At 38.0% G+C, this 12,443-nt stretch overlaps 1 protein-coding gene across 3 annotated transcripts in view; it reads right to left on the bottom strand.

The window, feature by feature from the left end:
* LOC139005587 (sucrase-isomaltase, intestinal-like) overlaps positions 1-12,443 on the bottom strand; it is a 174,710-nt gene that overhangs the window by 37,686 nt on the left and 124,581 nt on the right. The gene's annotated exons all lie outside the window — the stretch shown is intronic.

Raw genomic sequence — 12,443 nt, 5'->3', positions numbered from 1 at the left:
TTTGCACAGGAATGACAAGGACAAGAGAAGCGTGTGCTGCACAGAGGAGTCTCCACCTGCTTCGCGCCTACCAGGTGTTTTCCTCTGCTGCCCGCTGGAGTCCACACAAACCAGCCCCAGTGAGCACAGAATGCTCCTTTCAGCACTGGGGGTTTAAAAGTCGGAAGTTTGAAAAATCAGTGTGGTATCAAAAACGCATATTAGTATTTCTATATTCGCCTTTTGGCACCGTAAAGTCAGGAATTCCATTTGAATAAAATCAGGTCAAAGCTATCAATCACGGTTCTCCATATAAAAGCAGGAAAATGTTCACAAAATAATGATGAACATTCTACTGTTAATAATAATTATACTTATAATTTCGAGCAATTACTGTGTCCCAGGGACAAAATTAAGAGCTGTATGTACATTATCTCAACTAGCCTGCTAGTGATTCTGGGAGATGGGCATGATTGTCCTCATTTTGTATAGGAGGAAATGCAGGTTAAATTCCTCAATTCGCCAGCATGCAGACCACTCCAACTCCCATATTTCAAAGGTTTTAAATCATTATATTATGTTACTTAAAAGCAACAGGGCATATACATGTGATTTATATTAATATATGGTTTATTGATCATTACTTTTAAGAGGCAATATTTGTTTGGCAAGTTTATGCCATGCTAGAATTTGTATTATGTATAGTGCTAATGTTTGATTTTTAAATTCCGATTTTAAAAGATCAATTGCAAACCTGAGGTAGATTGAGGCATTTTACCTTCTCTTGTTTTAATCCCTAAAGGCTAAAGGAAGTATGTAAATCTCAAACCACCTACGGTGGCTTTGTCACATGTCAGCTTAGGTAAGCTGAACTACATTTACCAGAATTATTCTTTCTATATGTTTCTGGTTGGATGGACCATAACAAACTCTCGTGGGATATTTGGAGGATGAACTAGTATGCACATATGCATAAGATCAAATTCCTGTCACAAGTTTATCTCACCTAGTGGTTCTGCTTTACCGAGGGAAGCTTTACTGATACAATAAAATGGAATGAACACACAGGTTGAACTCCTAAAGCTATTTAATTATATATTCTCATTTCAGAAAGAGATAATACAAGCCTTTGTTCAGTTATATATTTTTTCTCATGTGCTAATAAGTAGCACCAAAGTTTTTTGACAAAACTTAAACTATTTTTCCCTAAAGAAGAAAAATTTACTAATTTATTACCTTAAGTTTTAAATTGATAAATTATTATCTGTGAACATATAAACATCTGAAATGTTTTAATTTATTAAAATATATTCTACTTCAAATATTAACACAATTACAGACAACTGCAGGAACAAATCTATCAACTGAAGAAAGGCTCTTACCTTCTAGATTGGCCAGACTGCCTATCATTTACCACATTATAATTACATTAAGTGCCAGCAGGAATAATCTTTGCTTTTTAGCACTTTAGAAGTCATTTTGAATAAAATTATTTTAGCACTCTTATTTTTCCCTTTAGGCATAATCAGACAACAGAAAGATTCAAGAGACAATAAAGTGTGGAAGAGGGGGAGAACACAGAGGTTCTGAATTCATTCTTTTCAGTGTACAGTTACAAAAAAAGGGATTCTCAATATTGCTCTACATATTTCTTCATCTGAACTCCCCTGATTGCTCTAAAAATAAAATGTCCATAGTGGGGAGCAGGGCCCCAGTGGAGGAGGAATCTATCTTCCAACATAGTCACAAGGCCAAGGTCTCTCATTAAGTCTACAGATATTCTCTCAGGTGGACACCATAAAAATCCTATAATAATACTTGATGCTTATTTTCAAAAGACCTTATTTCTAAAATTGAGCTGCTTTGTGGGAAATTAAGTCAGAGGGCATGAAGGAACATAGGATGCATTAAGGAACTAACATTGCCATAGCAACTGAGAGGAGAATTATAATTAATTATTTTTAACCCATATGTATGTTTTATAGAACATTTGGAAAGGAGGAAGGTAGAACGCAGGAAGCTAAGCAACAGACTGGAGAGTACATGATTTGGAAACTTTCTCCCCTAACTGTGTTACTAATCTGATAAATGCTCCACTATCATCTCTACGTCAATGTCCACTTCTGCTGAATGGAAAACATGCAGGCCTAATGCATAGAGTTTCTGTGGGGAATTACTAATGGATTCCACTAGAAAGAGCTCTGTAAACTGAGCTCTCTCACAACATGCTTCATGGTAAAAATGTGTCTCATTCTCCTACACTCTGAACTCATCAAGTTCTTGAACTTGATGGCCACATCATCCCCTGAGCTATTTTAAGACATGCTCTTAGGAAAATAGTTAAAAAGATCTTACAGACACTGAATTCTAGGTAAACTGAGGAGGCACAGCTTGAAACTCTATGGGCTTTCCTCTCCCTCTAGCAGATACTATCTCCCCTGCCCAGCACTGAGTCCAATCAAAATTCAATAAAACATTTTATTTCATCCACCTGTGACAGAAAAAAAGGAAAGACCTTATAAATATACATCAAAGCTAGTAGCAAATCAGTCTTGAATTAACTTATTATGACTTTCTGTGAACTCTCGGGAAAAAATTGTGTTATCTTTTCCAGACTGATCCTGCATGTATTAGCCTATCCATAAAAGGTATATATTATGAGCTACATGAATTTCATTCACATCCTCAGGTCAGGCTCTCATTAAAAATTCAGTCACAAGCAAGTAGTAATAATGGCAAGCGCAATGTGTATCTCCAACTTTTAAACAGATACTGAAAACCAGTAACAATTCACTCTTACAGAGTACCATTTAGGCCCGTGTGTGAAAAGACAGAAACCTGCTTTTCACAACTTTTGTACAATATACAAATTCAAGTACGTATTATTCTCTGACATGCAAATGAAAACAGATAAACTCAGAAAGAAATGGTCATTGTCACTTACGTACCTCCCCAAACTAATTTTCACCACTGCACTGTATAAGCAAAACTTACAACCAGTTGTGTGGAGGTAGCACTGCCAATGTGTACATTAATCATATCTAGGATGGAGATACTAGGTTTATAAGAACTCTGCGCTTTTATAGCATGATGCTAATTGCTTCCACTGTGGATACATGCCAGCTCTCTGCTCTCCCAAAACTTGCAGGTTGAATTTCTGCTCTGCTAAGGATCTAGTTACTGGATCCCATCTCCGATAATGGCTTATGCAGCCTTTGGATAGTGAGTCAAGATTTACATGCATGATACAAATATTAAATTCTATGGTCAGGAGATAATCCTCTGTCAAAATGTCTGGAACAGAAAGAAAGTGCCCTGGGGTTGGGGGTGAAAAAAGAGAAGACTAGAATAGGCTGGAGTAAGCTGAAACATGTCATGGGAGAACTAGGAAATGCAACTTTTGTATTGTCTTAGGTGGATGGGTAGTGAACAGAAATAGGTGCAAAGAGGACCAGGCAGGAATGAATTAAATACACGCCAAAAGACGGGCTTGACCAGAGTGGAGAATTTATACTGGATTTGCTAGAAGGTAAATTTGGATCGGAGGTACTGACATTTAGGTATACATGTTTGGAATTGATCTAGCAAGGAAAGAGGCCATTACAAATCCTATCCCAGAGCATATGCAACATGTATGGGGCCTGCTATCCTTTTCACTGCATTCGGCAAGCTTTTGTTGCAGACAAACACTGCCAACAAGGCACCCTGGATAATGGCAGGGAGCTTCTGGTATTAGCTGAGTTGTAAAAATGTTGGTTTTATTTTTTCTGAGCTTAATTTTCTGAGCTTTAATTTTCTTACTTTCTTTTAAAGGAGTATTTCTGACATTTTACTGTTAAATATCTATTTTAGGCTTGCTTTGAAGAAAGTTCTAAGAAAATTGATCGTTGTTACTAATCATGCGTACCAACACATGACAAGTTAAATGACCTTCGTTCCTTTCCAGGCTTTGAATTCTTCCCTTTTGATCTGCTCAACAGTCAGTACTCTTACAGGCCAAGACATTTAATTAAAGCTGAAATTTAATAGACGCTAGCTTGGCTAACAAAAAATAATTACATTATGAATTTTAACCTTACTAAAACTTTATTAAAACAGAACATTAAAGTATTCTGAGAAATAATAAAAAGAAAAAGTTGAAAGCTTGCCATCACTACCTACTTGACCTTACCCTGTCATGCTTTCCTTACATTATCTTACATTGAATTAAAAGTTTAATATTAGAATAATGTTTTTCTTATTAATTGCCTTTGGACTAGGTCCTGTTATATCTTTTCAAAAACCTTCTTTCATGCCATCATCTAGAGATAAGAATTTGTACCTCAGTTGAGCACTTGAGAAACTGAAGCTCAATGAATTTGTTACTTCCCCAGTGAGTCAGCAGCTCTGATTCCAAATCCATTGCTCTTCCCACTGCCCCATGATGCTTCCGTCACATGAGAGTGTAGTGTGATTTCAAATGTATTACCAATTTGATTCAAGTAATTTCTTTTTTTTCTGGGAGCCACTGGGGACTGGTGGGTAAGAAAGACTTGTCTTTCCCATCTCCCTGCTGCAAGCCAGGTGCTGTGTAGACCACACAGCTCCCAGAGGGGGGGCCCCGTGGCTGCCTGCCTCAGCACCAAGGCCAGAGCCTGCTTCTCTCTCTGATCCAACATAGACACTGGATGGTGCAGTCTTAACCCGATTCAGTCATGCCTCAGCACTCCATTCAGTAAGTACTTATATTTTCTTATGACGTTCATGACTATGCTAGGAAGCACATGAGACAGGGAAGACATTACATCTGGCCGAAACACTCAGACGTAAGGAAGACATGTGCAGGCCCCATGTGGGCAGGACCACACTGAGAAGGGGAAGCAGAAGCCCCACAGCATTCCGCAACCCTAAGTAATGGATCCAGGTGGTGGCCATCGATGACACTGAGACTGTGCGGAGATGGAGGAAGAGTCAGGAGTGAGAACGGAAGGGTCAGGTGGAACCTCCAGGCGAGCTCAGCAGCATCGTAAGTGGGAGCACCAGGCTGACAGGACTAAACGAAGTGCACAGCATCGCGTGCATTTGTGCATCCTTGCTGATCAGCTGACCCTGAATCTAATCAAGGCTTTAGATTAATTACTAGTTCACAGAAGGTACATGGCACAGAGGCACTCATTCAACACCTTGAAGAACCAATCATCCCAATACAGAATATGGAACATTCTACAAGATTAACGACCTGGTTTCTCCAATAAATCAATACCATCAAAAAGGTGGGGACAGAGCCTTCTCAAGAATAAAAGACTTAATACATATAACAACAAGTTCCAATGTTTGGATCCTAATTCAAGCAAATTAATTATAAAACAATCTTTGAGATAAAAGAGGAAATCTGAATAAGGACTAGAGACTTAGGTGACACTTAAGACTTAGATTGATTAATGCTGTTGAGTGATACTAGCATGGAAGTTACATTTTAATTTTTAAAAGTCCTTTTAGAGATACAAAGTTCAGGTATTTATGGATGAAAAAACATGTTGTCTGAGATATGCTTTAAAATCTTCCAGGAAAAAGTAAAGAGGGGGGTCAGACGGTGATGTGTCTTCAATACCAGGCTGAGGGGAATGATTCAAGTAATTTCTTAATGTTCATCTTTAAACAACACTATCAATCTGTCTCTTCTAGAGAAGAAGTAAAAACTAACTTCCAAATAATCCTCTAATATGTTGAGAAAAATTCTTGTGCCCAAATTTCTGTGGGCCTGATTCATAAATAAATACATAAGATGCTGAGGTCTACCGAATATGAACTGCTCAGCAGTTATTTGTCATTTCCCATTGACTAAGGTCTATTTTACTCTCATAATTTTGTACGTATTAATTAGAAAGAAAAACGTCCTTGTTAACCAAAAAGCCCCTTAGTACTAAGCAAGAACTTGGAATCTAAACAAAGATGTGGGCGAATTCTCCTTACTGCTAAACAAGTCACCAGATTCTTTATTCTACTCAAAAATCATTCAATTAGAAAGATGCACTTAACACAGAGGTTAAAGTCAGTTCTAAAAAGCAGGAAAAATCAATTTGCCTTTCATAAATTAACAAATTTATGTTCAAGTTGACACGTCACAACATAGCTGTTCACTGCGATGGAAAAGTTTTCTTTTCCTTTGATTTTATTTGATAACCATTTGAAAGGTTTGACTGCATTCTTCCATTTGTATTTGGGCTTCAAAAAAGCCTACATTTTACAGCAGGAAGCGGATTTAGTTGCATCTCCATTGATCAACATTTCCACAGTAGCCAAATAGACCAAACTTTGTCTAGAAATGAAATATTCAAACAGGAAAAATTCTTGCAGTTTTTAGTTTTCTTGGCACATGGAACAGCAAAAGAATTTAGGTGGGCTTCCTGAGGGAGTGGGAGGGGCATTGCTCTGTGCTGACGATCTGCACTCTGAGTCCAGCTCCACAGCAGCCGCCACTGTGGGACTTTAAGAAAGCCCGCCAGTCTCCCAGCGCTCCAGCGTCTCATTCAGTCAACAAAGGGGCTGCGGAGGACCCTTAGTAAACTCCCTTCTCCTCTATGATTGGCTACAGTGAACCCTATACCAATTGTGTGTAGACTTTGGAAGCTCAATGCTTTTTCATTCAAAGCTCAAAAGCTAAATAAGTGTTTTTCACTTTTTCAGCCTGGTAATGTGTGTGTGTGTGTGTGTGTGTGTGTGTGTGTGTGTGTGTGTATGCGCACTGGGGTGGGGTGCATTTTTTAATTCACATGAAGTTTTCTTTGAAATTCAAGGAATTCTAAGGAGACACATACCTCATGACTCAAGATGTGATATTTGCCTAAATTGTTTTCTTACTAACAAATGTAGGAAGGAGCTATAAAAAGCTGAGTGGGAGAAACATTCTTAAATTAGATGCAATCGTGGTATTGGTTAGTCACAGGAAACCTAAATTACATAGAAGCTTGAAGCAACACTCTATACATTTGTCAAAACTGGACAGGGCAGTTACACGAGGCTGATTGCTTTCTATCGTATAATGTGAACTATAGCTTCACAAGTTCAAAGTGCAGGAGTCAAACTAAAGGAGGACCAGAATTTGGGTAGAGGACAGAAAATTAGTTTGTAATTTCCTTTGAGCCAGAAAAACATATTGAGGAAAAAAAATCACAAGCGAGTAAAACCATCAAGAATCTCCTAATAAAATACAATATAAATAAAAAACTCAACTCCTCCCAACATCAGAATTCTGTTGTTAAATATTTCCCAGCTCTGCTAAGCTTATGAAATCAACTGATCAATGATAGAAGAAATTGGAATGAAGAGAATCAATTTCTTACAGATGTCTGTGTTCAGCTGCAGCTGAGATAACTTAACAGCTCAGTCAGCTTAAATTGCAAGAGGAAATACAGAAAAGGCAACAGCTTGTTATATGACACAGGATTAACAAGTTGTTTAGCTGTCAAGTTTTAAGACAAAGATATAAAAATACCCACTACTGCTACCTCACATTCAATGGCATCTTAGAACTTTCCAGAGGATTTTCAATTTTTTCTCTTAGATGGACACAGAAAATCTGACAGGCAGACCTGGCATCATGGTACCTCTCTGCATATGGGAAATCCAAAGCTCACAAGGGTTAAGAAACTTAGCCAAGTTCCTACTACCCACACCCTGAGTAAATTCCCAAAAATGACTTGATGAGAATATGTTATTTAAGATTCACCTGTATGGGTCTTAACTCAATGTTCTATTTAATTTTTTTATGGACTGAATAATCAGCTATACAGTTTTTAGGGTTCAATCCTGTTGATTGATTAGTGATCAAAATCACAGTCTCTCTGAACAGCTCTCTACTCCCCTTCCCACCCCCCCCCCCCCCCACACCACACACACACACTTTGGGTGGCATTACTTTTCTTTCCATCCATTCACAAAAGAGTCAATTATGTATATTGTGTGGTGTTGCAATGTTAAGCCCAGTGATAATTTTGGTTCAGGGAAAGAATAATTAAAATGGCTTCCAACAGCTGAGCAAGGAGACACCATAAAAATCAACTCCCTGGTAACTGGCCTCTAAAAATGGAAACAAGAACTCTGCCTCCTGCTCTACCCCCTGGATGTTTCATAAGCTCATCTTTCCCCTAACCATTCCCTCAGTTGCTCCTGCAGTGTCTGTGTGATTGATGACATGATCATTTTAAAGAGTTTAGTTGCACAGGGTGAACACCCCAGTCTAGATAACAAAATTCAATTGTTGACAAGTATCCCAGGTTTGTGTGTGTGTTCACTGAAACACAAGGGAAAAGATAAAGCTGCTGATGCTGTCCCTGCTGCAACACTAGCAGCTTATTTGCTAGGAAACTCCCGGGCAAGAAAGGAAGCAACTTATTAGAGATGGGAGAAGTCTTATTGTTTAAATGAGGCTTTTCTAATCCTTTCCCTTTCTCCTACTCCCGATTTCAAAAGCACTGGCAAGCATCGATTATAAAATGTCACTGGCACTTTGCGGCTGATCTATTTGATAAGGTCTTTTTGGGAGCCTGCTTTGGAGTGATTCAGGGTAAGTTCACTCCACTAACTTTTAAAAATATCATACTTAAAATCTACCTTGAAAGGTGAATACAAAGAACATGTAAGTAGGCCCAGTCTTACACTGATCTCTAGCCAGGATTCAAGGGCAGAACTGACCCTGACCAGCATAGAACTTATTTTGCACAGATGATAGGTTTGTGACTTTGCTGTGGTCTAATTTATCTGGATAACCTCGCAACTCCTGGGATCCAAATGGCAGGATGACCCACTGCCACATGCCAGGATCAGAGGAGATCTCTGAGAGTATTTGATCAATAATCTTGATAAAGCATGACTCAATTTCAAACAGAGGACAACTGTACAGTCAGAAGCCCTTCCCTCATTAAGCATGCAACCTCCTATCAAGAGAACAAGAAGAAAAACAGAATTCAGGTCCAAATTTTTTTCCCAATTTCAATTAGGTCATTCAGAAAGAGTGGTAAAAGCTTTGGATCATGATGTTGAATTAAGCATCCATATTTTTCTTCCCTCTATTCTCAAATCCCACTTAAATTACAATAAATTATTTTGAAAAATCTATTCACTAAAAGTACTGATAAATAAGAGTGACATATTAGCAAGCTCATGATTTAAAACATTTACAAGTTACAGGAAGCAGATGAGATTTTTTTCCTGAATACCAGAGTTGAGGGAGGTATTATCCAGAAAGTACAAGGAAAAATGATGCAAGATGGAGGAGAGATTTCCTTCTGGTTGAGTCTTAGCAACTCAATCTCAAGGTAGGCAGTTACAGAAATGGAGGGGTGCAGTGGGACAGAAATCAATGTATCTGATTAGCTGCCCCTGCCCCATCTTCCTTTTGTGAGCAGCAACAGAGTTTGCACTAGGTTAAACAAAGAATTTCTCTCTAAAGAAATGGAACTTCCCCTGACCCTTCCCATCACAAAAAAAAACAAACCAAAAAACAAATAAAACCACCTCTCAGGACTGCCCAAACATTGTGTGCCATGAATGGGTATGGGTAGGGTGACCATATGACAGCGTTCAAACCAGACCACTGAGACAACAGGTGGAAATTGGGACTCTTAAGGACAAACCCATGAGCCATCACTCTAGCTATTTGTGTGTTGAGATATTGATCCTCTCAGTTCTTGGGGAATCTGAGTGGGGCCTGAGGCAACCAGAGGCTCCATGTCAGGTGAATAGCCTAGGTCTGTTTACCACAACATTCCACCAAGTATTGTTATTTTCTATGTCTGTTATGGCAATATATATAATATATGTAATATATAATAAATATAAATATTAGTCATTCAACTCTTTTGCATATATATATATATATATAACTGGATTGAGGCAGAAGTCACATCCATAGTTCTGAAGCATTTTTCATTTGGCTATGAGAATTTTTAAAAGATTGGCTTCATATTTAGCAATCAGAAAATTACACATAAAAATCTAAATTTTGTATTCTCCTGGGGGAAAATATTTGTTCATATAATATCCACATTACAGTCTAGAAACTATCCAATGGGTCTGAATAAAGGCAAAATTCTCTCACTAGGAAGCATCACTTCTTTACCTTACCTCTACATCCCAGATTATCCTTTCAATGTGTTTCTACTATTGGTGGGCACATCAGAGTGCCCAGTGGTGGGGAGCACAGCTGACACCTACTTCACAACCACAGACCCTAAAGTGAAGCTGGCCTGCCTGCCTGTCAACCAGCCCTACCCACATTCCCAGCCCCAGGTCTGATCCTCTCCCTGAGGAAGAATTGAGTCCACCTCTAATCATCCACCTGATTGGTCCTTCACTCATAAGTAAGATCCGTCACACAGAGGTCACAGATGTTTGAGAAAACCCAACAACAAGAATGAGAAAACCTACAATTTCAAGATGAACAAACAAATCAACCAAATTATCTACATGGCACTTACCACTCCCTGAAATTACCCATCTCATTTATTTGTCTATTGACTAGAATGTTATCTCCACAAGAAGAATGAGTTTAACTTTTATTTATTCCCACGTACCTTGAGTCTAAAATGGATCCTAGTACAGAAGCACTTTATAAATGTATAGAAACAACCATAGGTATGGAAACAATCACCGGACTTGAAATACAAGCAGAAATGGTGAAAATGCCTCCCTCAGCAGAGTGAGACTAGAGGTAAACATGAAGGATGGCCTGTTCTCTATTCATTTTAAATAAATGTATGCAACTTTGATTTTTATTATTATATGCACATATTTCTATAATAATGTGAAAAACAAAGAATAAAAAGACACTATTCATTGAGTTAAAAGAACCATTGCTTCCTAAAGCTTGGGATTCTTCTCTAACACAAAACCCTAAAATGCACATCTCTAAGGAAAGCAGAGATTTTGCCTCAGTGACCCAAGTAATTATTTGTTGGCTTGTTTGTTTATAGAGGTAGCCTTCAACTCCTCAATTTGACTGAAAAGTAGACTAGTTGCAGGTATGGATTCTGGAGTCAAACAGCCCCGGATTCAAATCCTTGGTCTTACTTATCTCCTATGTGTCCTCAGCTCTCTATGCCTCAGTTAATCCTCATCCATAAAATGAGGTTATGGTAAGAAAGGGAAAAAAGATAATACAGAAAAGCAATTAATCATACCTGGCCCCTAAGTGCTCAATAAATATCAGCTATTCTAACAATTATCTGTAGGCCTCTATATGTTCAAATAATTTAAATCTCTAAAAGATCTCATCCTCCTTTCTACAACCATTAATTGAGCACCAACTACATATCAGTAGGTCTAATAAACTCTGGGCACACAAATAAAAAGAAGACAAAGATGTGAACTATGAGCATAAGATGCTCAGATCTGTTCTTCAGGATCTCAGATTTCTGAAGTTGAAAATTAAAGGTGGCAAATAACTAGAGCTGAGTACAGATGTGTCACTTTCCTTCACATAAGTCTTGAATTTTGCTTATTGCTACCCTCTCAATCTCTATGTTTTTTGTATGTTGAGCTTTAAAATTAGTCACTTAATTCTTTTGTATCAGCATTATTTAATTTTAAAATGTTAGTTTCACACTCTACTTCCCTCAGATCTTAAACACCTCAAAGAGAATAAGCTCAGGGGGAAAAAAGTTTATTTTAATTGCTGAGAGGAATTGTAGAATGTAGTACTAGGAAGAGCAGTTAAAGGAAAAGGTCATCTGAAAAAAAAATTGAGCTTTGTATAAGTATATGGGTTTTAGGACTATACCAAAAGAAAATAACCTATAGGAAAAAATAATGATTGTTTAAGAGAGAGACATGAGTTCCACACTCAGCATATTTCTAGGCTTTTATAATTTGACTACCTTCTATAAAATAGAAATAGGAGAGCTCTGATTCAAGATTTCAGACTTTCTGCAACCTCTATTCCAGTGATGGCGAACCTTTTGAGCTCGGCGTGTCAGCATTTTGAAAAACCCTAACTTAACTCTGGTGCCGTGTCACATATAGAAATTTTTTTGATATTTGCAACCATAGTAAAACAAAGATTTATATTTTTGATATTTATTTTATATATTTAAATGCCATTTAACAAAGAAAAATCAACCCAAAAAATGAGTTCGCGTGTCATAGGTTCACCATCACTGCTCCATTCCCTACCTCAAGTCTCTTAATGTTAAAGAAAAGATACCTTTTATAAATTCAGTTTATCAGTTGAAAACTGCAAGAGGGTCCCTTGATGAACATAAACCAAAGCAAAATCCCAGAAAGGAAGAAAACACAGGGATTTGATTAGACAGGAAAACACACAATAGACATCTCCTGCAAAAAGTGGGAGTGGCTCTGGAACATGCCCTGAGCACAGATGGGTCAGATATTGGCTCTGGGCCAGAAGCAAAGAGACTAGGTGGACTGGCCTTTCCACATCTCTGCCCCATGTCAACAAAAGCACCACACATGAGCAACAGAGCCTT

This window comes from Myotis yumanensis, unplaced genomic scaffold (genome assembly GCF_028538775.1).
Source record: "Myotis yumanensis isolate MYYU_CA2020_CCGP unplaced genomic scaffold, mMyoYum1.0.hap1 SCAF_3, whole genome shotgun sequence".
Lineage (NCBI taxonomy): Eukaryota > Metazoa > Chordata > Mammalia > Chiroptera > Vespertilionidae > Myotis > Myotis yumanensis.
Note: the sequence above shows the minus strand (reverse complement) of the source record. Positions and strands in the feature narration are given on the sequence as shown.